Source organism: Watersipora subatra, chromosome 10, assembly GCF_963576615.1.
Source record: "Watersipora subatra chromosome 10, tzWatSuba1.1, whole genome shotgun sequence".
In the NCBI taxonomy this organism is placed as follows: Eukaryota; Metazoa; Bryozoa; class Gymnolaemata; order Cheilostomatida; family Watersiporidae; genus Watersipora; species Watersipora subatra.
In genome coordinates this window covers 41,733,373-41,758,515 of record NC_088717.1, presented here as the reverse complement: position 1 = coordinate 41,758,515, position 25,143 = coordinate 41,733,373, and the positions used below count along the sequence as shown (strand labels likewise).

The 25,143-nt window shown below is 32.5% G+C and overlaps 1 protein-coding gene across 1 annotated transcript in view; it reads right to left on the bottom strand.

Annotated features, from left to right (window-relative positions):
- Positions 1 to 25,143, bottom strand: part of LOC137406128 (baculoviral IAP repeat-containing protein 7-like) — a 90,880-nt gene that overhangs the window by 9,146 nt on the left and 56,591 nt on the right. The window lies entirely within an intron of this gene.

The following is a 25,143-nucleotide window of genomic DNA, read 5'->3' as shown; positions in this document are numbered from 1 at the left end:
ATTAAAACATCTCCCATCGCTGATCACTCTACAGTAATGAAAATACACATTATATCATTGTAAGAACATTAAATGAATACTAGCTAACGGGCTATATTCCTAAAACTTTTTCCTAGAACAGTAACTTTATTATATCTGTATGATTTTATCTGAGGTCATCATGGGTCAGTTATGACTGTGAACCTCAAGCCATAAAAATCTGCAAAAACTTTGATCCATGCTAATGGTAAACCTATATGAAGATTTTGTATCTTTATACACAAAATGAAGTGTTTGTCTGTGGTTGTATGTCCAGTTATTAAAAATTTGTAAAATGTTATGTAAAAGCTAAATGTAAAAGTAATAAATTAATGAATAAAAAGGTTTTTATGGTCACATCATTACCATTACACTAAAAACATGTAAATGGAGGAGTACTTTTCTCAAAGAAGGAAATCGATGGTGCGTGGGTAAATATGGAGATAAATATATAGATTTAGACTAACTTACAGTGGTGTGCGTAATAAGCTGAACCCCTTAGCTGGATAACTCAAATTCTCATTCACAACATTTTCCTCACGGTGTATTCAGTCAATAGCCATAAATTATGTAAAACATTAATCGTCATTTTTTCTTAATGTAAAATATGCAATCCAAACAGCTATAAAATTATTTTTGTGAATGATTTAATGTAGCCTAAATTCTTAACATTTCATTTTTAATGATGGAGGATAACAATATGTACAGATATGATCAAACCACATACATTTATATTAGTTTATTTCATGTCATATACATGTGTACACTTTGAAACAAACAAATAAAAATTAATTTTTAAACAATTTTTCAAAGTCATGCAAAAAAGTTTTTTTTTATAGCTGTTTGGCTTGCATATTTGAAATAAGGACGAAATAAGGATTAGTTTAATATATAATTTATGGCTATTGACTGAAGCCAAAATGAGTAACAGTGTGATCAATGAGAATTTTATTTTTCCAACAGAAAGGTCCATTTTATTTTGAACTTCACTGCTAACTATGCAATTTTCAAGCTTTATTCACTGTTTTTCACGTCACTCACTTCTTTCCTCACAGTATTTACTAGATCACTTCTTAGATATTTAAAGAATTGATCAAAATATGTTAGTTTATGTGTTTATTTGGAAAGAGGTCATTTTTGTATATAATAGCTTGAGTCTTATAATGTTAAGAAATATGGTTGCCTTTATACGCAATGCTGGATAATAATTTTTACAGTGCATTGTATATTATGAAAATCACCAGCTACACACAGTGTGAACATGTTTATTTTTAAAGCTAATAATGTCTGCACTGTAATTAATGTCTAATAGCATTTATGGTATCTATAGAAGCAACACTCAACACAATCAAGACTCACGCTACATTAAAACTCATTGAATGCATAATGAACAAATTTTATTAAAGTTACCTTCTTAATTTTTAAAGACTGGAAATTTAGAGTTGCTTCCTCTAGGTTTAAAAAGAAATATTTTAGTATCTTCATGAAAGCGACTAGTACACAAAGATTACAATGGTGTTTAACATCAAAATTCAACAAGAGCCAACCATTTCTGTTCATCTGAGCCATATTTAGATGTCAGGATTAAAGATTGTTACGTGCAGGGTTTGAACTAATGAAATTCATTATAGCCATCCTGCCTCTATTGCCTTGGCTAATCATACTCCTTCCTGTTTTTAAAGTATTGTGCAGCTACCTGTTGTCTGCATGTCATCAGCCCACATGACAATATCTCACAGCACACTAAACTATCAGGGTACTAGTATATATAATAGAGATACCTCTATACGTCATACAGCTACTTATTATCTGTACTTTATCAGCACTCATCACAATCTCTCACAGCACACTAGACTACCAGGGTACTAGTATATATAAAAAAGATACCTCTATACGTTATACAGCTACTTATTCTCTGTACTTTATCAGCAGACATGACAATCTCTCACAGCACACTAGACTACCAGGTACTAGTATATATAATAGAGATACCTCTATATGTTATACAGCTACTTATGCTCTGTACTTTATCAGCACACATGACAATCTATCGCTGCACACTAGACTACCAGGGTACTAATATATATAATAGAGATACTCTATATGTTATACAACTACTTGTTCTCTGTACTTTATTAGCACACATGACAATCTTTCACAGCACACTAGACTACCAGGGTACTAATATATATAATAGAGATACCTTTATATGTTTTACAACTACTTATCTTCTGTTCTTTAAAAGCACACATGACAGTCTCTCACAGCACACTAGACTACCAGGGTACTAGTATATATAACAGAGATACCTCTATATGTTATACAGCTACTTATTCTCTGTTCTTTATAAGGACACATAACAGTCTCTCACAACAGACTAGACTACCAGGGTACTAATATGTATAATAGAGGTACTCTATATGTTATACAACTACTTATTCTCTGTACATTATCAACACACATGACAATCTCTCACAGCACACTAGACTACCAGGGTACTAGTATATATAATAGAGATACCTCTATATGTTATACAACTACTTATTCTCTGTACATTATCAACACACATGACAATCTCTCACAGCACACTAGACTACCAGGGTACTAGTATATATAATAAAGATACCCCTATATGTTATACAACTACTTATTATCTGTACTTTATCAACACACATGACAATCTCTCACAGCACACTAGACTACCAGGGTACTAGTATATATAATAGAGATACCTCTATATGTTATACAACTACTTATTATCTGTACTTTATCAACACACATGACAATCTCTCACAGCACACTAGACTACCAGGGTACTAGTATATATAATAGAGATACCTCTATATGTTATACAGCTACTTATTCTCTGTACATTATCAACACACATGACAATCTCTCACAGCACACTAGACTACCAGGGTACTAGTATATATAATAAAGATACCCCTATATGTTATACAACTACTTATTATCTGTACTTTATCAACACACATGACAATCTCTCACAGCACACTAGACTACCAGGGTACTAGTATATATAATAGAGATATCTCTATATGTTATACAACCACTTATTATCTGTACTTTATCAACACATATGACAATCTCTCACAGCACACTAGACTACCAGGGCACTAGTATATATATAATAGAGATACCTCTATATGTTATACAACCACTTATTATCTGTACTTTATCAACACACATGACAATCTCTCACAGCACACTAGACTACCAGGGTACTAGTATGTATATAATAGAGATACCTCTATATGTTATACAACTACTTATTATCTGTACTTTATCAACACACATGACAATCTCTCACAGCACACTAGACTATCAGGGTACTAGTACATGTATATATAATAGAGATACCTCTATATGTTATACAGCTACTTATTCTCTGTACTTTATCAGCACACCTGACAATCTCTCACAGCACACTAGACTACCAGGGTACTAGTATATATAATAGAGATACCTCTATATGTTATACAGCTACTTATGCTCTGTACTTTATCAGCACTCATCACAATCCCTCACAGCACACTAGACTACCAGGGTACTAGTATATATAATAGAGATATCTCTATACGTTATACAACTACTTATTATCTGATAGGTATTCATCTGCACACCTGATGATCTCTAACAGCGCAGTAGACTGCCATTGTACTTGCTTTTGTTTTATGACTTGATTAATATAAAACCCAAATTTAGATTTGCTTTTTTTGTCTCATCATACCGACTTTTGATTTTGACTGCTGTCTGCGAAATACTATTTGTAAGATTATACGAAAAGCATTAAAAAAAATTATACCATGTTAGTATTTTTAGCACCTTCATAAATAAGACTTACAATTGTTGTCTATAAGATATTTTGAAAAGTTTGGTAGACACTATTAAAGGTTTGTAGGATAAATGGAAGTACCTGCAATGATTGACAGCAGAAAATGATTAACTTAAGTTCTTTAGAACTTGAAGAAATCAAGATTGATAAAGAGTCGTACCAACAATAATAACAACAATAATAAAAGTGGTAGGAACTATTGGCATAACTAATAATAAGTTATCTCAAAGAACTTCCACAAAAGCAATTAGAATAAAAGCAGAGTAGTGATAATAAAAACCTAGTACCCTGGCAGTCTAGTGAACTGTGAGAGATCATCAGATACTCTGTGCTTTATTAGCACAGAGAATAACTATTCATACAAATATTCTGCAATGTTGGTAGGCAGCCAACTTGTGCAAGTGTTAGCTCATTGGTCTAATGAGTTGAGTGTTGTAATTTGAAGGTTTGTTAAAAGCATTTTTTTATTCCATCCTCCAACACAAAAACCGCTATTACTATACTAGAAAAGGCGCTCATACCACTCCTTCCTGGAAAAGCACGCCACTGGGAATGGTATATTCTGGTACCGATTATATTGTTGCCCAATTGTTCGTGAGATTTTAAAAAGGAGCCATTGTGGCTGAATGCCCTTGGTAACACAACCAATGATCCTTCTGGGATTTGAACTGCTGACCTACTGATTATATGCCAGCTTGTTAAACCACAGCTGCCCCCATACCACTATGCACATGCCATGATGGTTTAACTAAACCGGTTGATAGCGAGACAAAGTTTCGTCTCAGATATAATGACTGGCAGGTCTCATCATATCAGCTTACAAATGAAAACAGTGACATTGATTGCGCTATGTCTCCAATATGCTCATATACTATAATATTCAATTCTCATTATGTTTGCTAGGATGATAATATAACAAAGGAATAAAGGAATTAAGTTAAGGCATGGATGGACTGTTTTATGATGACAAACTCACAAAGACTTTAACATACAGTGCACATTCAGTACCAGACTCATACAAGTAAAGATAATCTCTTACCAGTATGTCTACATGGTAAGAATGCCACACCTATACGAGCATCTTTGTAGATCGTACAGTTCTTCTGTGACCCTCGAATCTGCTGTGAATTCACAACTATCTCTGTTGAAGCTAAAACCTGAATAAAAACATGTGAAAGATAAAAAATTATAAACTATATATATAAATTTCAAAGTTTGTGTGTAGTTCAATATGTTCAGCTACAGCTACTAAAATCTTGGAATTAAAATTTCTCATTCTGCTGGACTTGAACTCTCAAAGTTACCAACTGCAGGTTTGTAATTCAATTATCTAACCACAAGTCTACAAAAGCTCCTACAATTCGTTGCTCTTACTGTATACACTGTATACATCCAAGTTATGCAATAAAAGCTTTTTCTTTCAATACACGTAATTTACTTTATTATCCCTTATTCTTTGTCTCATGGACTAATTTACCCTAAACCGTATTGACCTCTGATAATAAACATTGACCTCTGATAATAAACATTGACCTCTGATAATAAAAATTGACCTCTGATAATAAGCATTGCCGTCTGATAAAAAACATTGCCCTCTGATAAAAAAAATTGTCCTCTGATAAAAATTTTGACCTCTGATAATAAACACTGACCTCTGATAATAAAAATTGAACTCAGATAATAAACATTGACTAATTATAATAAACATTGACCTCTGATAATAGACATTGACCTCTGATAATAAACATTGATCTCTGATAATAAGCAATGACTTCTGATAAAAACATTGACCTCTGATAATAAACAATGACCTCTGATAATAAACATTGACCTCCAATAATAAACATTGACCTCTGATAAAAAAATTGACCTTTAATAATAAACATTGACCTTTGATAATAAAGTTCATATCTATACAGTTTTGCTAGACTATATACAGTAGAGTTTATATACATGGTAAATTAGACTACTGCTTGAGGTAAAGTTACCTGACCTAGATAATATGATGTTAATATGTTGTTGATTAGCTATCATTAGTCACTGTTACGAAAAACACACCTTGTCAGTACAACTTTCTCTTACCTCTCTCTAGACTTGCTTCGATTGAAACTAACATTACAACCTTTGTTGTGAGCATTTTATAGCTATGTACTCTATTTGTTTTCGTCAATTCTAGTGATTTACTGTTGTACAATACTGGTAAGCTAGACAGTCCCACCCTCCGTGAGAGATCATCTTGATTAAGGAGTATATGAATAATTAGCTAGTAATGGCTAAATAAAGTCTATTTTGCTACGACTACAATGAAAAACTATTTGGTATACAATGATATGATTTTAATTGGGTTCACTGTTAGCATCATAAGGCAAAAATGTTGCATAGAGTGGTATAAAAACACATTGTAATTATCTAATGCACACAACCCATTGTAAAAATCATCAAAATTTCATATACATACCGTGCATGTAAAAACTAGTAAAAAAATAGTATGTTAACCTTTGTAACTATAGCTACCTACAGTAACTTTAGTGTATTTAATGGCTATGATTGGCAATAGAATGTAACACTACAATGCACTATGTGCAGTATGTATCGTAAGGGCTCTTGCTTTTGAGACAGACGTACAACATAAAAATTGAGTCTAATTTCAATGAATTTAACTTACTAAACACATCCTTAAAACTAAGTTGTAGTATGTAGTTTACTAAACTTTACGTTTGTCATTGACTAAAATTTTATCATATATCTGTTTTCAGTTTCGTTTTCACTATAACTTAAAACTTAGGTAGTGAGCTAGCATCATATTTCTTTTAGGCATTGTGAAAGGGATTTTGACAAATAGCGTATCGGCATTTTCACTATTTTGCGGTAATGATTTTACACCAACTGCTAAAATTTAATTTCGGTATACAAATTTTTGATTTTGAATGGCTAAAACACATGTTATTGTTTCGTGCACAATAACAAAAGAATCAAAAACTACATAAATCAATCATGTGAATAACAATAGCACAATAAATGCTATTATCCTAACGAATATGTATCGGTGAGATAGTTTACAGTTGATATCATTCTTCAGTCAAACTTAATCAATGTTCTGCCAAACTATTAACATTTAATAAATTACAAAAGACTGATGAATTCAGGCTAAATATGTCAATAATATCAGTACAAAAGGAGCTATTATATTAGATTATTAATGAGCATTGAAACAGTATGAGCCTTACAGCCATGATACCGCTATTGCTTTATGAACAAGGTTTTCAGACAATGTCATTCCTCAGTATACCTTTTCAAAACATCTCATAACTAATGCATCTCAGTTTTCAAAAATAACATTGATATAAGGACTTAGTAAGTGATGTGACTATAGACTAGTGCTGGGCACGAGTATTTCTTGGCAAATGAGTTTAGACTCGGCCTCTTACATTCAAACCTTTTGAGTATCAGGTAGATGGTAAAGCTTGGCACGAGTACTTTTTGGCCAACGGGTTTTTTTCGGGTATCAGGTTTGTTGATACGGAATTTATGTCTAAAATTTCCAAACATCGGAAATATTCTAAAGTTTACAATACAATTATAATTCTATCCAAATTATTTGTTAATTTTTACTATTTTCTAATGACCGACATTCATGCTCGCAGCCTTAACCCTTTGAAGTTTGAACCCCAACTGTCAGTTTTCAGGCATTGCATAGGGAGTGTCAGAATCTCCATCGGCCGGAATTCCGGCATTCACATAGCTTTGTATCCAGACTTAGTAAATGATGTGAGTATAGACTGTTATAGACATTAACAATAACATTTATATAATGACTTACTAAGTGATGTGACTATAGACTATTATAGACTTTAATAATAACATTGATATGAGGACTTAGTAAGTGATGTGACTATAGACTATTATAGACTTTAATAATAACATTGATATAAGAATTTAGTAAGTGATGTGATTATAGATTATTATATACTTTAATAATAGCATTGATATAAGGACTTAGTAAGTCAGGTAACTATAGACTATTATAGACATTAATAATAACATTTATATAAAGACTTAGTAAGTGATGGGACTATAGACTATTATAGACTTTAAAAATAACATTTGTGTAAGGATTTAGTAAGTGATGTAATTATAGGTTATTATATACTTTAATAATAGCATTGGTATAAGGAGTTAGTAAGTGATGGGATTATAGACTATTATAGACTTTAATAATAACATGAATATAAGGAGTTAGTAGGTGGTGTGACTATTGACTATTATAGACTTCAACTATAACATTGATATAAGGACTTAGTAAGTAATGTGACTATAGATATTATAGACTTCAATAATAACATTGATGTAAGGACTTAGTAAGTGATGTGACTATAAACTATTATAGACTTTAATAATAACATTTATATGAAGACTTAGTAAGTGATGTGTCTATAGACTATTATAGACTTTAATAATAACATTTATATAAAGACTTAGTAAGTGATGTGACTATAGACTATTATAGACTTTAATATTAACATTGATATAAGGACTTAGTGATGTGACTATAGACTATTATAGACTTTAAAAATAACATTTGTGTAAGGATTTAGTAAGTGATGTTTCTATAGACTATTATATACTTATATAAAATTCATCATAAAAAGCATTTTGACAGTAATGCAAGAAGTTTTTACTTTTAACAATGTTTTATGCAGTCATTCCTTAGGAAGGATTAGTAGACTAAGTCTGCCGAGTTTTAATGTTCTATGTTGACAGTACATAACTTTTCAAGGTCTGACGTTTCTCTAAAGTCAAAGATTCTTCACGAAGTACAACCAAAGTCATCACAATTGTGGATAGAATAACAGATAAACCATATGTCCGACCCGACTTACAAGCTCTGATTTGAGTTTTAGTTTTAGCAGGATATGGACAAAGCTGGAAGCTTTCAGACTCCTATGAATTGAAACCTGTAGCACTGGTCATTGGTATCATATGAGCACATGTAAACTAAGAAATATCAAAGAAAGGATAATACAAGCAAGGCTGTTCAAATCTTAAACAGACAAGCCTAAATCAACTACGTTTTATAATTTAATTTATTAATTACCAAATAGTTTTTTATTTGCTCAAGTAAGAAATATCCATATCATTACATTAGCATTATTCTGTTATCTTTGTAAAAGTTTTTACAGTGCTAAAATACTGCTCAGTTTAGCAAAAATGAAAAATGTAAATTTCCAATTTTAACCAAACTCGCTAGAAATGCTCAAATTAAGCTAATTAGCTTATTGTGAAGATTTTACAAAAGTCTGATAAAAAACGAAGTATGTAAATTTCCAATTTCAACCAAACTCGCTAGATACGCTCAAATTAAGCTCATTAACTTATTGTGAAGACTTTACCAGTCTGACAAAAACGAAATATGTAAATTTCCAATTTCAACAAAACTCGCTAGAAATGCTCAAGTTAAGCTAATTAGCTTATTGTGAAGACTTTACAAAAGCCTGACAAAAATGTAAATTTCCAATTCCAAGTCATGTCTGTAAATTCCTGAATTGCTGAGTTTAGTTGCATACTTTAATAATACAAGTGTTGAGGCAGTTGCAATCTTTATTTGTATCGGTCTAAAAAAGCTTACTATTGAAGCCAAATTGTGGCAACCCAAAGGGGAGTTGTGCACTCACGTTATTATGACAGCACAACTACACCAATGCTATAATCATGAAAGTTGTCTTCTTTATATTATCAGCAAAAGTAGGCAACTACATCAAAAGACACAGTTTTAAATCCTTATAAAGCTTGTTTTTACCCTCAATCTCTCTCAGTGAATCAACATGTTTGTGAGTTCAATTTCTAAAGCTAGTAGTGAGCTGATATACATAATCCTTCATGTCATTCTACAGTCTGTGATACAATCACATACAAAGTAATGATTCTATCTATATAAGAATAATTATGTTGGCCTCATTTTGACTGTATTTGCAATAATTTTGATTTTTGTTGTTTGAACATTTTGCAACAACACGAATTAATGAAAAATATAAAGCAGATCATTTAAGCCATGTGGAAGAATACGATGGAGAGAGTTGAAAAATGTCAAAAAAGCAGGTAATTAAATGACGAACACTATAGTTAAAAAAATCAACTAAAGCAAAGTTTTTACTTTACTATCTTAAATTTAAATTTCTTGATAGTATACACCAGAAAATAAAGTTTGATGGCAAACTATCTGTAATTATGCTAACGGTCAATGATTTTTTTGTGATAAATCTTGCTTAGCACAAACCATTTTTATGGTAATAATGGCAACAACCACATTGTGACAATATTTTTCATTTGCCGTTGGCCTACACCTCTTCTAGAACCCATGCAAAATAAACAATTATACATACTTTTTAGGTGAACTACATATATCTGAGTAACAGTGAAGCTTTAAAAATTCTTAGAATATTTCAGTTATTACCAGCTAAAAGAGCTGATCAGCAACTTGGATAGAGTTTATGTATAAATTACAAATCTTGTCTAGAAACAAACATGACTTTCACATAAAAGTATTATTAATTTTTATTAAATTGAAGCTTTATTTTTATAGAAGTAATCTGTGTCACACCCATTATATATATTAATAAGTCTCACTTTGTCATCATGCGTGTCTGTAAGTCCACATAAATGTGATGCATTTCTACATTTTATTTAGTGCAAACTTCACACACTTATGCTCCAAGCCTTCCGCTAAATTGCTAAAATATTTGGTTTCAAAGCTCTGTTTAGTTCTTAAAGCCGGCTTCTTGAACTAACCCTGCTGACCCTCCGATTAAAAATGAAACAATCCCTGACATATCTGGAATTTCTGCTATTCATAAGATTATATTTATTTATGTTAATTTTTATGCTATGTTTATTTTTATAAGAAGGATTTTGTCATGTCTCTTACAGCAACTAAAACTCAGTCAATCTTATTATCACTATTTATTATGGCTGATCAGCATCCTCAGTTTACTTAAGGGGGTATAGCAAACTTATCTACCTTACCATATGCTCTGCTACATGTTTACGTTTAAGATATGTAATGCTTGCTGGATCAGCTTGACACCCACTTACGTATTAAAGGAGCAACCAACAGGAGACTTACCTTAGCATTACTGCTGTCTTATTATTACACTCATACATTTTACGCATTTTCTAGCTATTATTAGCTAGTATTAGCTATTACTCGATATTTTATTAGCTATTACTATTTAGATAAATATTGCTAAAATACTATATAATGTACGTCTCTTGCTTGGCTACAAATGAAACCAGTTTTAGTGTGGCTGTTCTCAGGCAGCAGTCAACTAAAGAATTAACTTATAATCAACTAATCATATTACTATGTCATGAAAAACTAATCAGCCATAAAGCACTCAATAACCACATTTATAGCAATCAACTTGACTTTGCTAATCAAAACCAGGGCTAGTAAAAAATATTAAAAAGTAATACAAACGACTAGGAGTGCTGTTAATTTCTTTACCATACATCAGAAGGTTTTGAAATAAGCATTTGTTTAGGTCTGTGCTAGCCTATAAACTCGAAATTTTATCTACTCACTGATTTTAACAGTATTTAACTTCCATTGTAATGACTCTATCAATTAGATGATGGCTCACGAACAAACTCAGTGCAAAAAAACAAAAGCAGTCAGCATATACTGAACACAGTTGCTATAAGGTAAGCATTTCGCTTGTCATAGACTATAAACAGTAATCATTTATAAAGAACTTAGGCTATGGCTTTTTATGATGCATCGTCATGCATGCTTGGCACAAACCTTACGCCACTAGTGTAGTATGTTCCCTAAACACTAACTATTTATAAATATTTGCATTGCATGGACCTAATCCGACCTCGTTGTGTTTCTTCACAAACCTCTAATTAAGTCAAAAACTAATGTAAGTATTCTACTATGAAGGGTATATGATTGTAATCTGTATGATACATGTATATTACATCACCCAGTACATGTGAGGTTCTGGAAGCACCTTAAATAGGCTAGTTGAGATTAATATCGTACACCTCATGTTAAACAGGTATATAGACGAGCTCCATCTTTCAGATCGATAAACATCTTACACCTCATGTTAAACAGGTATATATACTAGCTCCATCTTTCAGATCAATAAACATCTTACACCTCATGTTGAACAGGTATATATACTAGCTACATCTTTCAGATCAATAAACATCTTACAACTCATGTTGAACAGGTATATATACTAGTTACAACTTTCAGATCAATAAACATCTTACACCTCATATTGCACAGGTATATATACTAGCTACATCTTTCAGATTAATAAACATCTTACACCTCTTGTTGTACAGGTATATAGACTAGCTACATCTTTCAGATCAATAAACATCTTACAACTCATGTTAAACAGGTATATAGACTAGCTACATCTTTCAGATTAATAAACATCTTACACCTCATGTTAAACAGTTATATATATTAACTACATCTTTCAGATCAATAAACATCTTACAACTCATGTTGAACAGGTATATAGACTAGCTACATCTTTCAGATTAATAAACATCTTACAACTCATTTTAAACAGGTATATAGACTAGCTACATCTTTCAGATTAATAAACATCTTACACCTCATGTTAAACAGGTATTATAATATATACTAACTACATCTTTCAGATTAATAAACATCTTACACCTGATGTTAAACAGGTATATATACTAGCTACATCTTTCAGATTAATAAACATCTTACACCTCATGTTAAACAGGTATATATACTAACTACATCTTTCAGATCAATAAACATCTTACACCTCATGTTAAACAGGCATATATACTAACTACATCTTTCAGATCAATAACCAAATTACAACTCATGTTGAACAGGTGTATAGACTAGCTACATCTTTCAGATCAATAAACATCTTACAACTCATGTTAAACAGGTATATAAACTAGCTACATCTTTCAGACTAATAAACATCTTACAACTCATGTTAAACAGGCATATATACTAACTACATCTTTCAGATCAATAAACATCTTACACTTCATGTTGAACAGGTATATAGACTAGCTACATCTTTCAGATCAATAAACATCTTACAATTCAAGTTGAACAGGTATATATACTAGTTACAACTTTCAGATCAATAACCAAATTACAACTCATGTTGAACAGGTGTATAGACTAGCTACATCTTTCAGATCAATAAACATCTTACACCTCATGTTAGACAGGTATATATACTAGCTACATCTTTCAGAATAATAAACATCTTACACCTCATGTTGAACAGGTATATATACTAACTACATCTTTCAGATCAATAAACATCTTACACCTCATGTTAAACAGGTATTATAATATATACTAACTACATCTTTCAGATTAATAAACATCTTACACCTTATGTTAAACAGGTATATATACTAACTACATCTTTCAGATCAATAAACATCTTACACCTCATGTTAAACAGGCATATATACTAACTACATCTTTCAGATCAATAACCAAATTACAACTCATGTTGAACAGGTGTATAGACTAGCTACATCTTTCAGATCAATAAACATCTTACACTTCATGTTGAACAGGTATATAGACTAGCTACATCTTTCAGATCAATAAACATCTTACAATTCAAGTTGAACAGGTATATATACTAGTTACAACTTTCAGATCAATAACCAAATTACAACTCATGTTGAACAGGTATATATACTAGCTACATCTTTCAGATTAATAAACATCTTACACCTCATGTTAAACAGGTATATATACTAACTACATCTTTCAGATCAATAAACATCTTACACCTCATGTTAAACAGGCATATATACTAACTACATCTTTCAGATCAATAACCAAATTACAACTCATGTTGAACAGGTGTATAGACTAGCTACATCTTTCAGATCAATAAACATCTTACAACTCATGTTAAACAGGTATATAAACTAGCTACATCTTTCAGACTAATAAACATCTTACAACTCATGTTAAACAGGCATATATACTAACTACATCTTTCAGATCAATAAACATCTTACACCTCATGTTAGACAGGTATATATACTAGCTACATCTTTCAGATTAATAAACATCTTACACCTCATGTTGAACAGGTATATATACTAGCTACATCTTACAGATTAATAAACATCTTACACCTCATGTTGAACAGGTATATAGACTAGCTACATCTTACAGATTAATAAACATCTTACAACTCATGTTGAACAGGTATATAGACTAGCTACATATTTCAGATAAATAAACATCTTACACTTCATGTTGAACAGGTATATAGACTAGCTACATCTTTCAGATCAATAAACATCTTACAATTCAAGTTGAACAGGTATATATACTAGTTACAACTTTCAGATCAATAACCAAATTACAACTCATGTTGAACAGGTGTATAGACTAGCTACATCTTTCAGATCAATAAACATCTTACACCTCATGTTAGACAGGTATATATACTAGCTACATCTTTCAGATTAATAAACATCTTACACCTCATGTTGAACAGGTATATATACTAGCTACATCTTACAGATTAATAAACATCTTACAGCTCATGTTGAACAGGTATATAGACTAGCTACATCTTTCAGATATATAAAAAAATTTAGTTTACCTACTTTCTACTTATCCAATTTGTAGCAGACTCACTTATAAATCTTTAACAATGATGACAAAGGAAAACAGCAACTTAACAGCAACGATAATGCCAATAACGGGCTACCTCTGGAACCCGTGAGAGACATTTTGGTGTATGATGAACCCTGGTTATTCTCGGCCAAAAACAGCGGGCAGGTATATTTCCAGAGAAAAAATGGGTATTAACCATTATGTAACTTGGTTGGCTTATTTTATATGAGATAATCGGATACATTAATAGGTTGCTAATTCATTAGTAGGTTGTGTTTGGCCGATAGAATTGACATATTTTGGTATTTTTTAATCTTCACGCGGAAGACCACGATTAGTGAGTCTACCCTGTTGTTTGTGTTTTGCGTGTGCGTGGCGAAAATCCTTGAGTGCGTGACCCGGCTAGCCCGTGGTTAACTCAGTGTAAGCAGGAAGTTACATTGACTGGTAAAGTAGATATTGGCTGAGAATCCTTTAGTGAAAATGAATACATGCAGCAGATTATGTACCAGTTTTAGTTTGAGATTGATGCACTAAAGTGTTTGTAGCATATGATTAGTCAATATAGAATGACAGATATTAAAATTCATCTAGCTTCTTCTTTCTAAAAATTATGTTACTATACGTTTTAATATAAAGCTGATAACCCTTTAGTGATAATATTACTGCATACTTACTGTATATTACGTGACTGTCTTATTTTAAGTTTGATGTACTGTACTGCACTGTTCACTACATGTGACTATCAGGGCTCTATATAGTGTGAGCTAGAAGAGCCTGGATATGGAGTCTTATCTTTTATATAGCTCCTCCCACTTAGCAGTTACCGTGCTGATTATGTCATTCCTGTTGCTATACGCTCACATGTAGGGTAACCAATCAAGAGACAAACAATAGAGGCTTGTATTGAGGAGAATAAGTCATTTTAATACTTTGTACTGTCTAATAGCAAAGACAACGCAGGTCACTGATACAAGTTCTCCACAGATATTACTATTGACAAGATGCTATTAAATACCACAAATAGGATAGTACTTTATTATGCTGCCAGAGTTACCTTGTTTAGCAGCCTTGAAACTTGCAAATCATTGAAACATTGCAACATTACAAAGCATTATAGATACTATACTAGCTATTATATTACTGCTATACTAGATGTTATATTAGTTGACACTGCTGCCTACTTCCATACTTCCGCAAGTTTATATATGACGTTATGGATTGGATTATTATGGATGACATAGTAGTAGTATAATATACTATATAAATAGTTAGGAGAGGTTCAGCTTGGAAGCTATTTAATCAGAAATGCAAGAAATCGGAAAATGAAAGAAAAAGATAAGATAAAGGAATTTTGGGTTTCTCTCACTAATACATGTAGGTACCCATGAGGTTGGAATAAAAGCAATATTAACCATGGTTATAATAAAAGTAAGATTAGACAGCTGTGATAAATGGAAACTTTGATAATGAAACTAAAGATTTTGATTGGCCACACCATTTGCACAAAGTAGCAACATTAAAGCTTTAATTATCACCACAGTACCTATAATACTTACTGTATATTATGTAATTGTCTCAGTTCAGGTTTGAGGTACTACACTGTTTGCTACATGTGACTACCAGGACTGTATATGGCGTGCGCTGCGATTACCTGGATACAGAGTCTTATTTTTTATCTAGCTCCTCCCATTTAATCTGTTTAGTTTAGCAGTTCAGTAGTTCAGTCAGCATTACGAATTAGCAGGTGCAATGCTGAATATGCTATTTCTGTTGGCATGCTATTAGCTTAAACAAATAGAGACACAAACAAAGATTTGTATTGACGGCAATGAGTCATTTTAAACTGTGTAGACCAATAGCAAGCGCAGTACCAGTCACTGATAGAAAATTCTCTGCCGGTATAACCATTGAAAAGAATCTATTAAATACCATAACTAGAATGGTTCTTTATTATGCTGCCGGCAGCCAGAGCTACCTTGTTTAGCTACCTTGAAATTTGCAGATCTATAAAACATTATAACATTACAAAGCATAATAGATACTATACTAGCTATTATATTACTACTATACTAGATGTTATATTAGTTGACACTGCTGCCTACTTCCATACTTCCGCAAGTATAAATATGATATTAATTATTATTATGGATGACGTAGAAGTAGTAGTATAATATACTATATAAATAGTTAGGAGAGGTTCAGCTTGGAAGTTATTCAACCAGAAATACCAAGAAGAATGAGGGAACGGAACAAGAAAAAGGAGAATTATGGGTTTCCACAACCAATAGGTACCCTTGAGATTGGCATAACAACAATATTAATCATGGTTATAATAAAAGCAAGATTAGACAGTTTTGATAAATGGAGACTGAAATAAATATTGAGAGAAAGCTGGAGATTTTGGTGTTGAAGTTAAAAGTTTGGCTTAGTCTTGAAGCATTTGCATAAAAAATGTCTAATAAAATAAGTGGCCATTTTATTATTTACTACAGTTATTGTTTTCGGCTACAGCTTCTGCTCAAAATAACAACATTAATGCTATAATTATCATCACTGCTTCAATTCACTTTTTTGTAGACATGATAGATGAAAGATTGACAAAACGAGAATGCTCTCAATAAAATCGAGGCTGAATTAATTTTTTTTACTGCTTTGATTAGCATTTTTTGTTATTTTTTATTAATCTACATCCCAATGCACAAATCTATGCTTACCAAAACTAAGATACTCACATGACTGTCCAGGTGTTGACAATAAGTATATAAAACTTATTTGGGTATTTTAAACAGCATGTTACGATAAGTTAGACACACTAGATAACTGCTTAGTAAACCGGTTAGCTTAATGTTGGCTTCATGCACTGACTAGCTAGTAAATATGATATATTCTTATAGACTTTATATAAAATACTATCATAACATCGATGCATGATCTTCATTTCTCACAGTAGAAGACAAGAACTGGTTATAAGGAGAATAAAACTCCCTTCTCACATCATTTGTATCAAAATAGCAGCTGACAGGGTGAAGATACAAACTGACAACATAAATCTCCCTGAAATTAGACATGAATAAAATTGAAAACATAAATCTAAAAGAATATTTCCATTTTTGTTAAAATATTCAGTTCACCTTTAAATTTGAGACTTTTAAAATCATTTCTTACCCAGGCTCTTCTGTGACTCATAATTGTAGCAACTTGTAACTTTCTATTTCTGGAGAAGAGTTACAGCGTAATATTCAGTCTTTATTCTTTAAGTTTTTGTAATACACTCACTACCATTATGACTAGTTTGTATATACCGTGCTCTAAAACTGCTGATCACCATGGTAACAAGTGGGTGTGAACACACTTAAAAGATGTGCTGGCGTATCAAATAATTTCCTTAAAGTTACAATGAGTGATCATACAGTCTTGCTGTTGACATTTGCACTTGTTAATTATTACTACAGATGAGTTAGAAGTAATAGCGTAATACACTGTATTAATAGTTAAGAGAGGTTCAGCTTAAAATTTATTCTATCATACGTACCAAGAAGATCAAGGAAAGAGAATAAGACAAAGGAAAATTTTGGTCTTCCACAACTAATAGGTACCCTTGAGGTAGGCATAACAACAATATTAACCATGGTTATAATAACAGTAAGATTAGACATTTGTGATAAATGGAGACTTTGATAACAAAATTAAAAATTAAATTTGGCTACAATATTGGCAAAAAGTAGCAACACTAAAGCTTTAACTATCATTGCAGTGTCTATTCACTCCTCTGTAGATATCATGATGAAAAGATTAATGACAAACCAGTTCTTTCAATTTAATGACGCCTGAATAATGTTTTTTCACAATTTTGATTTGCATTTGTGTTATTGTTCTTAATCTACATCCCAATGCATAACTCAATGTTTATTAAAGCTAAGTCACTCACATGACTATCCAGGTGTTGGCAATAGATAGATAGCACTTATTTGATCTTTTCAGTGTTTTATCATTACCCTATCTATGGTTTAAAGTGCAACTTCAGCATACATATATTACTACCTCTGATATTTGTTTATTCCCCTAAACTGTTATGTTATCACAAACTGTCAGATGTGTAGCCAATTCAACCAATTAATTAATGGAAAGTTACAAAATATATTGTTCAAAATCATTGACAACAGAAAATATAAAGACAAATAACAGCTTACAAATTACAGTACAGAACCATGTAAGAAAACACATAATCTATAAATGGTCAAAGGTGAAAAACAATGCATGATCGGTTAACTGGCATAAGTAGAGTTTGTTGTAAAATATCTGGGGTCACGTCGTTTCAATGGGCTTTTTCTATCATGTGACCTGAAATTCAGTTCATGTATTAAACGCATAAGCTTATAAACAAACAAGTAATAAAAATCTATACATATAATTTTATAATACCGTAAAGAATTCTTTAGTCACAATGCATGCATCAAGTAGTAACTTGTTAATCATACAGCAAGCCTTTAGGGAAAAGTAAAGCTTACGATTTGTGTATAAATTAGGTATGATATTTTGTATGGTACAAGTTTTTGTTTTTACAACTGCAAAAATTAAACATGATCAAATATAGATATATACATAGTTTTAGTTGCTAGAAGTTCTATAGCATTTCAACCTCTTAGTTTGTAATTGAGACTTAAAAAGGACTTACAAATTGATCAAAGTATTTTAAACAGCCTGTTACAGTAAGTTATACACGCACTAGATAATTTCCTACTACGCTAGTTAATTTAAAGTCAAAATTCACGAACTAGCTAGTAAATATGATATATTCTTATAGACTTTATATATAAAATATTACCTTAACATAGATGCATAATCTTCATTCCTCATAGTAGAAGACAAGAACTGGTTATAAGGAGAATAAAACTCTCTTCTCACATCATATGGATCAAAGTAGCGGCTGACAGGGTGAGGATACGAGCTGACAACAGAAGTCTCCCTGAAACGAGACACGAATAAAATTGAAAGTAAATCTAAAGAGATATTTAAGTTATTTTACAGGACTATAACTAATTATACCTACTCAGGTTTATCTGTGACTCAGAATTGTAGCAAGTTATAATTTGATATCTCTAGAGATGACTTACTGCTAAATATCAACCAGAACATAAAAGCACTTACTGTAGTTTATCTAGTGGTTTCATTCGGAGGAGAGAAACTAGGAGTAGAAACAACATGATTATGACAGCAGGCAAAGCAGCATAGCCTATGATCTGTAGTTTAAGGCTCTGGTTTAAAGCTAGCCAGGTTTCACAATATTCCGAGTTTAACCTTTCCAAATGTTCAATTGCTGACGGAGATTCAACAGTAGAAACATTGACTACTGCCAGGCTGAATGCTGAAAGTTAAAAGCAGAAACAAGTACAAAGTATGTCCCGGAGTTATAGTTTAGAAAAAGAAAGATTTTGAGAGAAATTACATGTACATTGCACAATGCGCATGTACAGGTGATGAAGTACAGGCATACCCTACAGGATGAATTTATTCGCGGAGTTATATTTCGCGAAAATTGTCTTTTCATGCATATTCGCGGATGAATTTATTCGCGGATAAAAACTGCCGCTCTCTAGGAAAAGTTATCTCTATTGCGGCTAGTAATAGTTATTACTGCGCATGCGCCCACCGCGTGTTCTGGTTTATATTTAGCTTACAACTGCGAGGCGATCATGCGGTAAACAATTTTTGCTGCGTCCAGAGGTTTTCACGAATATTCATCGCTTTGGAGGCCTTTGATAAGCCAACAACTTGCGGTAAGTAATGAGTTTTTACATCTACTAAATTAGTTGAATTTTACCTTGGTTCTTCGGTAAAACGCAATACTACCGTATTTTTTCCATCCCTACTGCTTCATTATTTGTTTTAGTGTGAGAGAGAGATTTTTCATCATACACCGAAGAACAATGATTGCAAGGGTGGTAGATGTCATTCTTAGAAGATCACCAATCATTCGGGGAGGTCTGGAAATTGAGGTTGAAGTGACTGCAGCTACTTACGAGAAGAATATATATGTTTTTAAAAAATGAACAAAAACGCCTTTACGAGCACAAATCTTTGGCCAATCGGCAGAACTTTGCAATAGTAAGCCACGAGGAGAGTTCTGATGATAACTTCCTTACCAGCCATGTAGTAGCGAGAGAATCGCCTTCAACACCTACCCAAGACAGTGACAGCGACAGATCTGCTATTAGTAAAATAACTAGTCAGAAAGCACCATTACACGCTAGTATTCACATATCAAGAACACCAGTTTGATTTTATTGCTAGACAACCGCCATATGGACTAAACTGTTTATATTTACTCCATTCATCGTTTGTAAAATTTTATTTGTATTTGAAATATTTTATTTGTACACTCAAGTTTGTAATAAATTATAATATATCTATACATGAAATAAAATATATAATTTAATCATGTTTGCTACAGCGATATCAAGGAGTTGTTGTCGATGAAGGGGTCTATGTTGACTGGTTGCCTCTCTGCCAATATTCCTGCCTTGATGAATATTACTACTTGTCTCTAGTTTTCGTAATCGTAGTAGGTTGTTTCATTCTCAATCTGCAGTAAACACAAAAAGAAAAATATTAACGAGTGTTGAGGAAGTACAAAAACAAAAGCTGAAGTATTTGATGAAAGCGATCAGTTTTTAAACAAAAGAATTAACTAATGCAGTTGATTATGGAAAAACGTATCTGCACTGCAAATCAAATACATACCATAATGTCCAGATCAGCATCATGATCGTCCTAGTATTAGAGATTGATGAAGTTGATTCTAATGTAGAAAGACTGGGAGAGCTTTTTTGCTATGCTGAAGCCATGCCGAATAACTTGTAAAAACTTTGACTAATTTTGTAAAGTTTGACGCAATGGCAATAAAGCTCGAAGCCTGGCGATGATTTTAAAGAAGCTTTCGAACTCGGCTACGTTTAGTACTTCTGCCTCGCTGCTATTTTCGCGATGACGCCATTCTGCATATCTTGTGACAACCACGAATAATTTTGTAAATAAATGTGATGCATTGCCAATAGTGTTAGCTCAAAGCTCAGGCAATGATTTTAAAAATGTTTTGGAACTCAATTACGTTTAGTATTTACATTAAAAACTAGGCTAGCGACTAGTTTTTAATTTGATGCAGTAGTTATTCTCTCTTGTGATTAAAAATAGAACTAATTATTCACTGAATTTAATAATTCGCGGGATTGACTGTTCGCGAAATCGCGAATTTTTATGACCAACGAATATTTTCATCCTGTAGGGTAGTAACTGCACACACTGGCCTTTTTGCAACCCATCAAGTGCCTGTTAAATAAAGTCACTTGACAACATGGCTCATCATGGTCTGTTTATTATTAATATTAGCAGGATGACCGATGTTGCACGGGTATTAAAACAGCTTAGGCTTAAAAAACTGAGAGTGTAGGCCATGGCAAACACTCTCAGTCTAACAGCTTCACCTCAATTCTCATAGTAGATATATTAGGACATAAGTATTGATGGGCGTGTCACGTTTTATATAAACAAGCCTTGAGCTGTAAGCACCTTTTATTGAGGGGATTGAGTAATTTTAATACTTTGTACTGTCTAATAGCAAAGACAAAGCAGGTCACTGATACAAATTCTCCACAGATATTACTATTGACAAGATGCTATTAAATACCACAAATAGGATAGTACTTTATTATGCTGCCAGCAGCCAGAGTTATCTTGTTTAGCTACCTTGAAATTTGGCCAATCTAGGTATATATATCTATGGCTACATGTGACTATCAGGGCTGTATATAGTGTGGGCTAGAAGAGCCTAGATATAGAGTTCTTATCTTTTATATAGCTCCTCCCACTTAGAAATTACAATGCTTTCTATACTATTCCTGTTGCTATGCACTCACATGCAAGGTAACCAATCAAGAGACAAACAAAGATTTTTATTGAGGGGAATAAGTAATTTTAATACTTCGTATTGTCTAATAGCAAAGACAACACAGGTCACTGATACAATTTCTCCACAGATATTACTATTGACAAGATGCTGTTAAATACCACAAATAGGATAGTACTTTATTATGCTGCCAGCAGCCAGAGTTATCTTGTTTAGCTACATTGAAATTTGGCCAATCTAGGTATATATATCTATGGCTACATGTGACTTTCAGGGCTGTATATAATGTGAGCTAGAAGAGCCTAGATATAGAGTTCTTATCTTTTATATAGCTCCTCCCACTTAGCAGTTACCGTGCTGATTATGTCATTCCTGTTGCTATGCACTCACATGTAGGGTAACCAATCAAAAGACAAACAATAAAGACTTGTTTTGAGGGGAATAAGTCATTTTAATACTTTGTACTGTCTAATAGCAAAGACAACACAGGTCACTGATACAAGTTCTCCACAGATATTACTATTGACAAGATGCTATTAAATACCACAAATAGGATAGTACTTTATTATGCTGCCGGCAGCCAGAGTTACCTTGTTAGAAAAAATAGTATAATGCTCTCTATAAATAGTTAAGAGAGGTTTAGCTTGCAAGCTGTTCTATCAGAAACACCAAGAAGATCAAGGGAAGAGAACAAAACAAAAATTATTTTTGAGTTTCCATGAGTAATAGGTACTCTTGAGGTTACCATAACAACAACATTAACCGTGCCTATAATAAAAGTAAGACTAGATATTTGTGATAAATGGAAACGTTGATAATGAAATTAATAGTTAAATTTAGCCATGACATTGGCACAAAGTAGCAACATTAAACCTTTAACTATCATTGCAGTGCTTCCTCTGTAGATATCATGACAAAACGATTAATGACAAACCAGTTCTTTCAATTTAATGACGCCTGAATAATTTTTTTCTCACATTTCTGATTTGCATTTGTGTTATTGTTCTTAATCTCATCCCAATTTATAACTCTATTTTTATTAAAACTAAGACACTCACATGACTGTCCAGGTGTTGACAATAGATAGATAGCACTTATCAGATCTTTCCTGTGCTTACCATTACCCATCTATGGTTTAAAGTGCAACTTCAGCATATATTACTACTTCTGACATTTGTTTAACCGTCTAAACTGATATGTTATTAGAAACTGTCAGATGTGTAGCCAATTCAACAACTAGTTAAAGTAACATTACAAAATAAATTGTTCAAAAACATTGACAACAGAAACTATAAAGACAAATAACAACCTATAAATCACAGTACAGGACCATGTCAGAAAACATCTTTAAATGGTCAAAGGTGGAAAACAATGCATGATCGGTTAACTGGCATAAGTAGAGTTTGTTGTAAAATATCTGGGGTCTCGTCGTTTCAATGGACACTTTCTATCATGTGACCTAAAATTCAGTTCATGGATATTAAATGCATAAGCTCATAAACAAACAAGTAATAAAAATCTATAAATGTGATTTTATAATACCATAAGGAATTCTTTAGTCACACATCAAGTACTAATTTGGTAATCATACATCATGCTTTTAGGGAAAAAGTAGAGCTTACGGTTTGTGTATAAGTTAGGTATGATATTTTGTATGGTACAAGTTTTTGTTTCTACAACTGCAAGTCTTAAACATGATCAAATACAGATATATACAGTCAAACATGGATAAGTCGAACTTAAAGGGACCGAGCAAAAGTGTTCGAATTATCAGAGCGTTCAAGTTATCAGAGCACTGTCACAAGTCCATATATTTACTTATTTATTAGTAGATACATGTACATATACAAACTATAATATAAATCAAAAGCACAAATGGCTTGTTTCAAATTAAATGCTTCTAATGTAAAGTTTAAAACGTTTTCATGAAAAATATAGAGATTTTTCTATCACTTGCGATTGGTTTGTTGTTTGAGGTGATGTTATTGCCAGGACGTTTTTCAGATTGACATAGGCAGAACTTGATCGTTGTTGAAATGCTCAAAAGAAAAGACATTTTTTTCTTTTGGGGTTTTACCCACGATCAATTTTGCCATTTTTTCTTGAAGTTTATGCAGATTACCTTACTTTACCTGGGATTCGTTAAGAGCAACACTCCGAGGCAGTTCAATTAGAAGTTTTACGAGGTTTTATGGTACATTCTATATCACTCACGCTTTTTTAATAGATACTTATTGAATGTACACACGTATTCTGTGTTTAGGTCAAACGATGAATAGTTTTTTGTAGCTCAGACAACGTATACGTTTAATTACACCAATTTTAAGACGTTTTAAACATTCAACATTCCGACGTTGATTCAACACGGAATCAACGTCAGAAAACTATTCATCACGGGCTAGCCGGGTCACGCACTCAAGGATTTTCGCCACGCACATACAAAACAACATGCGATTTTTGTTTTGTATGTGCGTGGCGAAAATCCTGGCGCGCGTGACCCGGCTAGCCCGTGCTATTCATCGTATCGCAGTATAAATCAATTTTCACCAAACTTTTAGAAAAGTCGTTGACAAAAATATTTTGCCGATGGTGGTAATAACGACGCTTATGAATTACGAAAAGATGAAGTTTACCTCTATGGCTTTGAATAAAGTGATTTTCTAAAGCGATAACAACCGTTTCGGTAGCCGTTGGGCA